At 39.3% G+C, this 12,827-nt stretch overlaps 1 pseudogene; it reads right to left on the bottom strand.

The window, feature by feature from the left end:
- Positions 1-1,106: 1,106 nt before the first annotated feature.
- LOC149183863 (pentatricopeptide repeat-containing protein At3g12770 pseudogene) lies at positions 1,107-4,940 on the bottom strand (annotated as a pseudogene).
- Between the last annotated feature and the right edge of the window lie 7,887 nt (positions 4,941-12,827).

The following is a 12,827-nucleotide window of genomic DNA, read 5'->3' as shown; positions in this document are numbered from 1 at the left end:
TGTACATGCAAGAACAATATGAAATCGCTGCATGGGCTTCAAGGCCGCCAAATACTGGGGAACAAAATGATTGTCGGGGCTGAGATGTGCCTGCAACTCTTTTAGTCAATGAAGAGCGTCCAATAAACAGAGCAATCACTAGAGCAAATGCAAGGAAGAAAACCAGAATCAATAGAGAGAACCAATGTAAAATTAGCTTTGACATATCACAGTCAATGTCTAAAGTATCATTGTCTACCGAATTATATTGACAGAGCAATGTCAAAGATTTATTAAATTCGGTAATGAGAAGGCCACTGAGAGATCTGAGGAATAAAAAGCACGTTGGTCGTATTACTGATTTTGAAACAATAGCAGCATTATACAATACTGAGCAAACACTGTCTATTTAGAGCTAGTGGGACCAACTTAACATAAAACCCCATTTTGTTGGAGATTTCAGGAAGTGAACTGTGTAATGTTTTTAAATCTGTCCAACGTTTCGGTGAACTGTGGAAGTCTCCGATCACTTATATAACTCCATTTTGAAAACCTGGTACTCTTTATCAATAGGAGCAAGTAACAAACCCAGGGGTTCATTGGGATCTAAAAACCATACAATAGTGGCTGTTCAAAAGCTGCAGGGAGCTCAAGCAAATGCTTAGATGGTCACAAGAAAAGGTTGAAAGGATGGGGACCTCTCCCAAAATTGCAGGTGTAATACAAACTTTGCAGGTAACACGCGTAATATAGAGATTATATGTAACCCTACGAGGGCAGAATCAATAGATAGCCTCACAATATTTATCCTCACACTTTCACCACAATTCGATGTCCAATATGAAAAGTAAAAATTCACATATAAAATGGGAATTCAGCACCAAACATTTTGTCATACATTGTCCATGGATCACAGAAACAGTTCATTATGATAATGGCATCACTTGTCAATTCGATGTCCAATATGAAAAGTAAAAATTTACATATAAAATGGGAATTCAACACCAAACATTTTGCCATAGATGGTCCATGGATCACAGAAACAGTTCATTATGCTAATATTTATGTTTATCAGTTATAATTGAATTTTAAACAATAATCCTTTTATCTATAGGTGTAGCAAAAGATGAATTAATTATTTGATAATTAGAAATAGAGAATGCATAGTACCAAATATTTGCCTGGAGAATTACAAGTAAAACAATATTGCCATTGTAAGAATAATGGCAAGACCAAAATATTCTACTGCTGTTATGCTCACAAACTAAAATGTGGACGAAATTTGTCTTCTGATGCAAGTGTAATATTTCTTGTTGCATTGGTATCTCCAAGCAAGTTAGATATGCTTGGTCTTAATTTCCTATTGCTGCTATGCTCACAAACTAAAATGTGGAAGAACTTTGTCTTCTGATGCAAGTGTAATATTTCTTGTTGCATTGGTATCTCCAAGCAAGTTAGATATGCCTGGTCTTAATTTCCTAGAAGCCATTGCGTTTGCAACCAAATCTTCTTCGAGGCTCTCTAACATTATCACCACATCTCTCATAGTTGGTCGTTCCTCAGGTGAATCTTTGGAGCTAAGCAAACCAATCCGTAGCAAAGAAACCAGGCATTTATATTCGTTATTTTCTTCAAATTCATCTCCATTCACCTTACTAAAAATGCTGTTGTTGATTAATAGACTAATAGAGAACATTTATTGCATCCTCTAGATCTTCAACCCCTAGCTAGACAAACACAATGATATCATGCATAAATTTACTGATATGCGAGCTTATGTTGTTGCTTGTTCTAGTAGGGTATCACCAGTAATCACCACAAGAACAGGATCCATCCTTGAAATGATGGAAACGGTTCGCATCCCTCACAGTAATTTCTCGCTCAACAATCTTGGATATAAACTTAATGGCAATATGGCAATCACCACACACACGAAGATTCTTTGTGATCCAGATTGGTGTTCCTGGACTTGTGCTGATAAGCCCGAAAGCAATGGCCAGCTTCTCACTGTGGCTGTAGAGCATATGCTCTTTCACCTCCTCCTCTACATCATGCAAAACAAAGTTCGTGTGAGGTACATACCCTGCAACCTTCAACTGCTGAGCTAGGGTGTCTAACATTGCATAGATTTTCTCAGATTGAGGATGTGATCTGTCTCCCACAATGAATGCATAAATAATGCCATCAACCTCTATCCAACTGCATCCTGCTTTCTTGTCTGTTCCCTGGCCTTTCATCATTGTTCTCACCTTTGCTACATCATCCCACCTGCCAGCTGCAGCATAAATATTTGACAGCAATACATAATATCCAGCATTTTCAGGTTGTAATTCAAAAAGGCGTTCTGCCACACATTCTCCCAGCTCAATGTTGCAATGAATTCTGCATGCACCAAGCAAAGAACCCCACACACCTGAATCAGGCTCCACTGGCATTTTCTTTATAAAATTATAAGCCTCATGCAAATGGCCAGCACGGCCAAGAAGGTCAACTATGCATGCATAATGCCTTACACTAGGCGTGATGCAATAATCTTGGTTCATAGAATTGAAATACTGCCAGCCCTCCTCCACCAAGCCTGCATGACTACATGCAGACAAAATACTAATGAAAGTGATGTGGTTTGGCTTGATGCATGCACGTTTCATATCAGAAAAGAGTGCAAGGGCCTCCTCACCATGGCCATGCATCCCATACCCTGCAATCATAGCATTCCATGTGACGACATTTCTTTTAGACATCTTCTCAAACATTTGACGTGCAAATTCTATGCTTCCACATTTCGCATACATGTCTATGATGGCAGTACCCACAAATACGTCTGTTTCCAACCCACTTCTTGTAATGTAATCATGAATCCACTTCCCTTGTTGCAGAGCTCCCAATTGGGCATATGATGAGAGTACACATACCATGGTTATAGGGTTAGGCTTGACATCTGTAAGTTGCATTTCATTGAAGAGTGCCAATGCCTGCTTGGCTTGCCCGTGTTGGGCATACCCAGCAATCATTGCACTCCATGAAACGACATTTCTTTTAGACATACCGTCAAACAACTGACGTGCCACTTCTATATCCCCACATTTTGCATACATGTCTATGAGGGAATTTCCCACAAAGACATCCAACTCAGATTTGCTCTCAATGATGTAATCATGAATCCACTTGCCCTGTTGCAAAGCTCCTGAACTTGCACATGCTGAGAGCGCACTCACCAAGGTCACAGAGTCAGGTTTCACTCCTGCCAGACGCATTTGATGAAAGTGTGTCAAGGCTTCATTGTCAAGCCCATTTTGCACATACCCTGAAATCAGAGCAGTCCATGAAATCACGTCTCTTTGAGCTGTTTCATTAAAAACTAGATGTGCATCTTCTATATTGCTGCATTTGGCATACATATCTATTAGTGCATTCATCACAAAAACGTTTGTCTCAAAACCGCTTTTAATTACATAATGATGGATCAGCTTGCCCTGTTCTAGAGCTCCCGATCGAGCGATTGCCGAAAGCACGTTCACCATAGTGAAAGAATTGGGTTTCACATCCGTAAGTAGCATTTGACTAAATATTGTCAAAGCCTCATTCATTTGCCCATTCTGTGAATAAGCTGCAGTCATTGCATTCCATGAGACCACATTTCTTTCACTCATGCTATGAAAAACTCGGCTAGCGCAGTCTGTTCTCCCATGTTTGGCATACATGTCTATGAGAACAGTCCCCACAAAAACACTTGACTCAAAGCCACATTTTGTTACATAGCTATGGATACCCTTGCTCTGTTCCCGAGCTCCTAAACAACTTAAAGCGGACAGCGCATTAACAACAGTCACCGAATTGGGTTTCATACCAGAGAGTTGCATTTGATTGAAGAGTGACAAGGCCTCATTGGAATCACCATTTTGAGCATACCCTGCAATCATGGCATTCCACGAGACCAAATCTCTGCCAGGCATTTTGTCAAACACTTGGCGTGCGTTTTCCACGCTTCCACATTTCCCATACATATCTATAAGACCAGCTGCGATAAAAACGTCTATCTCTATCCCACTGTTCACAATGTGATGATGAACCTCCTTGCCCTCTTGCAGAGATGACAGGCCCGCACATGCCTTGAGTACAAAGGGAAAAGTGAAATTATTCGGTTTTATGCCTTCCTCTTGCAATTGATGATACAGTTTAAGGGCTTCTTCATACTGCCCAGTTTTGCCATATTCTCTAATCATGATGTTCCATAATACAACATTTCGTTGGTGTATTTTATCAAACAGTTGACGTGCATCCTTCAGAATGCCAAAATCGACATACATGTTAACCAGTTTGGTTTCCAAAGATATGTTTTGATGAAAACCGCTTACAAGAACATGGGCATGGACTTGCTTGACGTCAATTACATTATTACAGGACTGTAAGAGTGAAACACAGGTATCCACAGTGATTTCAGAGTGGGCATTAATGGTGTTGGTTTCTGAAGTCCACTTTGGCATCTGTGGGTGCTGTACTCTAACGGCCACTGCAGCACCCGTGAAAGGGCGCGCATGAACATACTTGTGAAGACGCCGGTGACATTGTAAGCCAAAAGCAATAGCTGCCATTGTAGAATCCAACGATAGAGATTGCTGGTATTACTGTTAGCAGCGTCAGCCATGTTCAGCACTGCCGAGAGTCGAATGTTTGTAAGATCATAATATATTTCTGCCAACATTCCACAGTTCAACTTAGCCGGAATCAGGGAAATAAAAGAATTTGCAATTTGAATAGTTCAGATTGCAAAACCCTTTAAATTACACTCTTGAATGGACTTCTCAATTACAGTACTGAAAATGGATGAGACTGTAATTTCCTGTAATGAAAGTGTTTATTTTCTAGTGAGCATTAATTATTAAGATGGAGGGAAACCTCACTTCTGTTATCTCTAAATATAATTGGTTATTGGTATCCTTGGATAATCACAAGGATCATGGCCTTTTTTTAAGGGAAGAAAAAGCATAGAGGATCATGGCTCTTATGGTGGGCTTATAAGATAAGATAATTATATTGATGTCCAACATAACTATAAAGTAGGTTAAAGAACTGTTGAGTACACTGATGTATATACAAAGGGATGTATATGTAAAGGAGGAGAACCAAATAAAAGATACAATGTATGAAGTATAGAATTCTATATAGATTTTTATGATATTATAATGAGAGATTTACTTTTAACGATAAAAGAGTATTGGAATTTATTTTGAATTTATAGTTTTTTTTTTTTCAATTTTATCACTAATGTTTCCAAAATGTATAATCTCCTTTGTATTTGCTTATACAAAGTCATTGCCAACTTAATTTTTTAAAGGTTGAAATCCATTTTATCAACCACCATTCACAAGAACAAATTGTTTTTGAGAAGGTAGGCGGATGATGTTTTATGTAATGGAGTTACCACAATAAGCATTATAATCACTAAAAAAAGAAATTGTCTTTTTTTTGTTATCAATTTGTTTAAAGTTAATGATGAATTACTTTGTTAATGACCAAGTAAAAAGGAAGTTTTTAGACTAATTACTCTAGCTTAAAAGACATATCACAAATGATAATCTCATCTACCTCAAATGCATGTAGAACTTCTCATTAAATCCATTAGGGATACATGTAATGGAAGGGGCATGAACAACTAAACCGAGCACGATTTTCCATGAAGATCAACCATGCTACAAAAGGAGGAACACCCCGGTTGAGGAGGACCTTATAACTCGTGTTTCCTTCGAGGCTTTGATACCATTATGGAGTGTAGCAGAAGTATATGATAAGCAGTTAACACATTTAATCAATAGTATACAAATATCAAAACAATGTCTTATGACTTTTGGTTTCATCTTCCAAGAGGTCTCTTGGATTTCCAAAGATAATTCAAATTTACTTGTGATTTTCAATCTTCCTCTCAAGTGAATAAAAGAAATTTACCAAAATCCATAAGGATTAGGTTTCCATCAAAAATAAAATGTTAAATTATCCAATTTCATAACCTAATTACTTTTTATCACTTGCTAACTTATGAAATTCATAAAAATCTTATTATTTCTATTTTTGTTATATTCAAATTTAGGACTAATATCTCATAAAAAAATTATATTTAAAAAATTTAAATAATTATCGTTATCACATTGATAAGCATCTCTACATTGGAAATAGAGTGCCATATTTTCAATAACTTCTACTATTCATTATTATAAGAATACTTGGTTATCTTCATTAAATTGATGATTGATGTAAATTATTTATCTACCTTGTTAATAACCATTAAATTGACGACTCACATTTAATCATTTAATATGTGTTACCACTTCCATCATGAATTTCTTTGTAGTGGTTGGATAGAAAGATCCACGAATTCGCAGCACAAGAAAACAGAAATCTACGATTGATGAAAGAACAATGGTTGGATAGGTATCTGTACACAGAGATAGTGTGGACCCCAGAGCTAGTGCGAAGATTGGAAGCCTCTAAAGATAAGATTGTGCACACTATCGATCATTGGCTTGATCATGTCATTAGAGGATTTGTGACAGAGTTCGTGGTCGATACCTCAGTCAGCTAGAACAAAGCAAAGCGACGCTTCTTCAAGGGACTGTGAGGTAAGTATTTGAGATCTTTGAATACTTGGATTAAAATTCTCTTGTGTGAAAAGAGGGTTATGCAATTACCTTGATTTTTGGAACTAAATTTATTCAAGGATAGAAGAAGAACAGGACCTGAATATAGCTCATTGATTGAGCCTCCTCTAAGTGATGATGAAGGAGCAGCATAGGCTTCTCTGTAGAGCCTTGTCCAGTTAATAAGGAAAGGGTTCCCGCGAATACCCCATCCGTCCACACCACCTCCATATTCACCTTCACCGCATACACCTTCGCCCACACTGCCACCACCTCCACGACCATCCAATATGGAGAATACAATGAAGTTTCCCATTTTTAAGGGCTTGGGAAATGAGGACCTGGACCAGTTTTGGTTTGTTGCGAAGGCTGTGTGGCAAGCCTAGAACATTACAGATGATTAGATGAAGAAAGCAACATTGGTCACTTCTTTACAGGACTGTGCGCAAACATGGTACATTAAGTACTGCACTGATAACCCGACAACTACATTGGCAGACATTCAGACTATGCTGAATAAGGAATTCAGTAGACCCAAGTCTGAAGCACAATCAATCGTGGGATTCAAGGAAATCATGATGAAGCTTGGCGAGACACCCTGGGAGCTAGATCAAAGATTGAAATGCAAGATCCACGAAGCTAACATGAATCTTACAGATGGGCAGCACCGTGAATGGTTTGTGGCTTCGCTCTTGCCTCATTTAAGGGTTGCTTTATCACAACAAAAGATTGGGACCCAGGCAAAAGCCTTGGAGATTGCGATGAGATTGCATGAGACACCAATTCAAGATGCTTCTTTGGGAGTTTAATAGATTCATGCGGAGTTGCAGAATCTTTGCCTAGAGTTACAAAGTCTAAAGAAGGATGGAGCAACTCGGCCAGAAGTGCACGAAGAAGTTTGGTGTTTGAAATGTAAGAGTCAGGGGCATGATAAAGATCATTGCCTTGTCTTCGCGAATTATGTTGCAGGAGGAGGGTTGATGCCTCTAAGGCCAGAAGCTCAAGCAGGGCCAAGTACGGGGCCCACACTATGGTGTGCTATCTGTCAGGTAGTTGGAAAACATGTGACAGACAATTGTCACTTGCTGCAAAATTTGTACAGACACCGTAATAGCTCTTCTACAACTTCTACAAATCAGTAGGTCACGATGAGCACAATTGGCATAGTTATGAGTTAATGATGGAGAGAACGCTTGCATATCGGAAGCAGACAGAAACTCGGCCTCCGGACCAAGGTGTTGGGGGAGCACGAGGAGGATATCAGGGGCACGGACGAGGACGAGGCGGAGGAGGACTTGTAAGAGGTCGGGGACAAGTTATTTTCTACAATTGTGGAAGACCAGGGCATTACGCATGAGAATGTATGAACTCGACGTGCCTGTCATGCCGATACTGTACTCAGTTTGATCATGTGACAGAAGACTACCCTGTATTAATAGCTAAGATGCGCGAAAAGGGGATGCAACCTCAACAACCTACCTAGAACTTGCAGATGATGAGGATTGAACCCTGCGAAGAGGATCCTAATGTGAATATCGTGTTGTGAAGCGGAATGACGACTGGTGAAGATAAGGGGAAGCAGCTTGAAGAAATTGTTCCGCAAAGCTCCAGAGAAAGAGGTTGGCTTTGATTTAGAGCGTGCAAAAGAAACCTTCATGGAAGTGAAGAAAAGTTTAATTGAGGCTTCTACCTTAGGAAGCCACGATAAGCAGTCTAAAGAAATGGACCCATCCATGCTTACTACCTTTTTGGAGACCTGTATGAAGCTGCTATGTGATAGAAAGGCCATGAAAGGATTACAGGAGTTGATCAATAAATGTGTTGGTAAAGAAAATGCTCCAGAGGGACCGCATGTGGTCAGGAAAATTAGTAAACATAAGGAAAGAACAGGGCGTGAGATGAGGCTCACCGCACAAATAGGACAGTATGAAATGGACCAAGTTATTCTGGATCTGGGGTCAGATGCGAATGTCTTGCCGAAACAAACATGGGAGAGAATGGTGAGACTTGCACTACAATGGTCTCCGTTTCAATTGAGGATGTGAATTAGCAAAAGATTATCCCCATGGGAAGATTGCAGGGAGTGACAGTAGATATTGAAGGCGCGAAGGCGTTGGCTAATTTCGAAGTGATAGAGATTGTCGATGATTGTAATCCCTACCCCGAACTCCTTGGGATTGACTGGGATATTGACATGAATGGGGTGATCAATTTAAAGAAGCAGATAATGTCATTTGAGTGGAAATCGCTCTACATAGTAGTACCCTTGGACCCTGCAGAAGGACCATGTTATATTGAACCAGTCCGCGATTATGAAAGTGATGATGATTTGGATCATATTTACAAACTAACAGCGCGAGACCAACATTGGGTGAATCCGACAGATGATGGACATATTGCATTGGACCACGAAATCTCCTACACTTCAGATTCAGATGAGGAATTGGAACACTGGCAGAACCGATTGCACGAAGTATCTACGTTGCGTTGTAACATGATGAATAAATCCCTATGTTGTGTATCATCGAAGGTAAGAAGTTTGCCTTATTATGATGGTTTAACTAATGTTGATAAATTTTTGGATGCATTTGAAAGAGAAGTGCCTGAGAAGCATTGCTTCCAAGCACTGGATTTGGCACTGCGTGTTACGCCTGCAAGATGGTGGGGTACGCATAAAGACAATTTTGATGGATGGCGTTGTTGACACCTAATCATAGGGATTGGGTGAACAACTGTAATTAGTGTAAATAAATAATAGAGGAAATGGAGAGTCATCGGGAGATGAACTGAACAATCACTCCCACTTGTATATAATAATGAACAACCTGAATGAATGATACAATTACATTTGAGGAGTTACCTCCTAGTCTGACGTGGTATCAGAGCTAGTGCCATTTTTGGCTTCCCTCTCTGCTTTGTAACTCCCTTCTGCCTATGTTCTGCCTATTTTGCAGAACTGACCTCTTACAACCACTCCACAGGTGTGCCTCTCTCAAGAATTTGATAACTGTTCCGCAGGTTTTCCCCTCTCTCGCAATTGTTGTCCCTCTCTGGAAACTGCTGTAGACGTTCGGCTGGTTATGTGAGGCATCTGCTCCACAAGCGCAGTTGAGAAATTCTCTTATGACTGTGTATCGGCGTTCTAGACCTTAAGCGTTAATACTGAGTTTAAGAACTAAACCTTTTCTTAAGCGCGTTTATTAAAATTATGAGTTAAGCACGTGGGTGGTATTAATAAGTGGGAAGCAGTATCTCGCACGTCGTAAAGGTTGTAAACGGTATTCCTAAAATTCACGCGATTAACCTTAGCGGGCGACACATAGCACGAGAAAACCACTTTTCTCGTGCGCTCTCGACCTGATATCGGTCGTGCAAGATTTCACACGAGATTGCGTGACAACCATTCGATTGAATGGGTCACATTGACGGTGGAGATCATCTGGGTTAGTTGGTGAGCGGACGTTGCGATATTTGTTGGATATGGAGAAGTGAGATCAACAGTGCGGATTGAAGCGCTTGATAAAAGGAGAAGTCAACGAGGCACTGACAGTGATTGGTCAGATAAGCGGGATCCTCAGGGGGAAAATCCACATACAGAATCATATTTAAGTGCAACTGATTGGTTAGAAAGTTAACTAGTAGTCGAATTACAGACTACCACCTCATTTTCGTCAACCTCCTGCATCATTTTTTACAAGTAGAAGAGCGAATTTTTTTTACAGAGTACATATTTTTAAAATGCGCTCATTGATATATGTTGTGGGAGTGGTTCTCAATGGGAAGGAGAACTATCTTGAGTGGTCTTGGAAAATCAAACACACTCTCATTTTTAATGAGTTGTGGAAAGGAGTGTGTGTTGGAAACAGAGACAAGGAGCCAGAACAACCTACCTCAGACAAAGAATTCGCCATTTTGGGAAAATAAGAACAACAAGGCTTATGCATTGATTGCAGCATCAGTAAATGAAGAGGTTAGTTGCCATATTTCACCATTTTCAAATGCATTCGAAGCCTTACAAAAACCGAAGGAACTCTATGACTCACACTTTGCACTTGAAGTTGTTCAACTCATGATTAAATCGTTCACCCTTGAATTACAAAATGATGATCCTCTTGCTCTTGCATCAAAAGTAAAATCTGTTATGCATGATATCAAAGTCACTAATGTTGAACTGGACATTCCTCTGATATCTTTTCTCAAGGCACTTTATCCCACTTACTCAAATTATCTTGGGTCATTGCAAGCAAATGGAAACCTCAAAGATATTACCTTTGACTCCCTTGTGAAAAAATTTGCTAAAAGAGAGAAAGATTTTGGGAAGAAGACAACTCCTCAGTCTTCTGAAGAGGTTATGTGCCTTGCACATAGAGAGAATAATATTGATCAATATTCTTCGAGAGGAAGAGGTGGTTGAAGAGGAAGAGGAAGAAATTTTAGAGCCAGGGTGGCAGACACTCTCAAGGAGAAAATTCAGATATGCACTGCATACGCTGCAAAAGAAATGGATCACATGATGCATCCACATGCAAGTTGCCTTGGGACAAAATTGAGCATGAAATAAACCAACCCAAAGATAAAACTAATGACAAAGAGAAAGGTATAGCACCTGAATCCGCTCACTATGTTGTGGCACACTGCAATATTGGAGTAAATGAAGACTTATTTAATTTTTCACTTGCTTCTTGGAAAAATGATTGGTTTCTTGATTCAAAAGCAACTTGCCACATGACTTTTAGAAGAGATTTTTTTGAAGAATTTACTGACAATGTTGATGGAGCAGCATACTTTGCAGACAAATCAAAACTCAAGCCATCAGGGCTTGGTACAATCAAGCTTAAATTGCCTAGTCTTCCAGACTTTCTTCTGCATCATGTTTTATATCTTCCATAGCTCAGGAGAAACTTGTTGTCCTTGGTCCACATCCGCCAACAAGGACACTCCATTCATATATGTGATGGCAAACTTGAGGTGAGAAAAGCATCAGACCACTCAATTGTCATGACAGGGATAGAAGAAGAAAGGCTTCTCAAGTTGTAGGGTACCTCTGCTCGTGCACAAAATTTCTCATACAATTCTCATTATGAAGAAGGTACATTTCCATCAAGTTTATTATGGCATGCTAGATTTGGACACTTGAACTATGACAACCTCCGCTTGTTGAAGAAAAATGGTGTTACTGGTTTTCCTACAATTCCTAGGAAACTTGAGCAATGTGATGCTTGCATTCTAGGAAAGCATAGCAAATAGTCTTTTCATGATTTACATTCCAGAGCACATATAAAACTTGAACTCATTCATTCAGATTTATGTGGTCCAATGCCTGTTCCTTCTGCAAATGGAAATAAATATATGATGACATTTATTGGTGACTACACCAGAATGTGTTGGGTTTATTTATTGAAGAACAAATATGATGCTTTTCAAACATTCAAGAACTTTCATACATGGATTGAAAATGATGCACAATCTCATATTGGCTCTATTCGCACTGATAATGGAAAATAATACACTTCAAATGAATTTGAAAACTATCTTCGCCAACATGGGATCAAACATCAAACAACTGTACCTTATAATCCCCAACATAACGGAGTAGCTAAAAGAATGAATAGGACAATCTTAAATATGGTGCACTCCATGATGTTTTTCAAAAATGTAAAAATGATGTTTTGGGCTGATGCAGTTCTATGTGCTGTATATGTAAAGAATAGATGTCCATCTAATGCTATTAGAAACAAGACTCCTTATGAAATGTGGTATGGGCACATTCCTTCAGTAAAGCATCTCAGGGTCTTTGGTTCCACATGTTATGCCTTGATACCAAAGGTACATAGAAACAAACTTGGTGCAAGAAGTCGTAAGTGTATCTTCCTGGGGTATTCAAACACCTCCAAAGCATACCGTCTCTATGATGAAGTCAATAAAAAGTTTGTTTTATCTAGAGATGTAATCTTTGTTGAATCATCCAAAACTGACAATGTTGTTGAGAGGCAACTTGATCACTTGGATAGATTCGCAAATGCAAAATCATTTCAAGAATTTGATAATCAGATTCCACATCTTGAAGGGGGGATTCCTATACTAGATCAACCTGTGGAATCTTCTTCTGAAGCACTCTCTCCCCCGCATGAAACTCCAACAACGGATGATACTTTGAGTGATGTGATTGATATAATTGGGAGACTCAATCTTGATTTAGTCCCAACTCAACCAACG

The sequence above is a fragment of the Pinus tabuliformis genome, chromosome 3_2 (assembly GCF_031772625.1).
Source record: "Pinus tabuliformis cultivar Carrire ecotype Pingquan chromosome 3_2, CPIR1, whole genome shotgun sequence".
Classification (NCBI taxonomy): domain Eukaryota; kingdom Viridiplantae; phylum Streptophyta; class Pinopsida; order Pinales; family Pinaceae; genus Pinus; species Pinus tabuliformis.
This window is presented reverse-complemented; position numbering and strand designations above follow the sequence as displayed.